A 216-nucleotide genomic window follows, 5' to 3' on the forward strand; every position below is an offset into this window, starting at 1 on the left:
AAAGGAAATGTACTCGTTTCTCGAAGAAATATCTCTTTGCTCTCCTGCCGAAAAAAAAAGATACTCATTCCCTGGGCAACAACATGGCCGCGTGAATATTATTTTCTAGTTTCCTGCAACATTTTTTGTGGAAAAAGGCTTTATTGTTCTTGTTCTAATGAAAGGCACTCGCATATGTGTTATGTTGGCCTCCCCTCCTCCTTCCCTCCTCTCCCA

Source organism: Penaeus monodon, chromosome 31, assembly GCF_015228065.2.
Source record: "Penaeus monodon isolate SGIC_2016 chromosome 31, NSTDA_Pmon_1, whole genome shotgun sequence".
NCBI lineage: Eukaryota > Metazoa > Arthropoda > Malacostraca > Decapoda > Penaeidae > Penaeus > Penaeus monodon.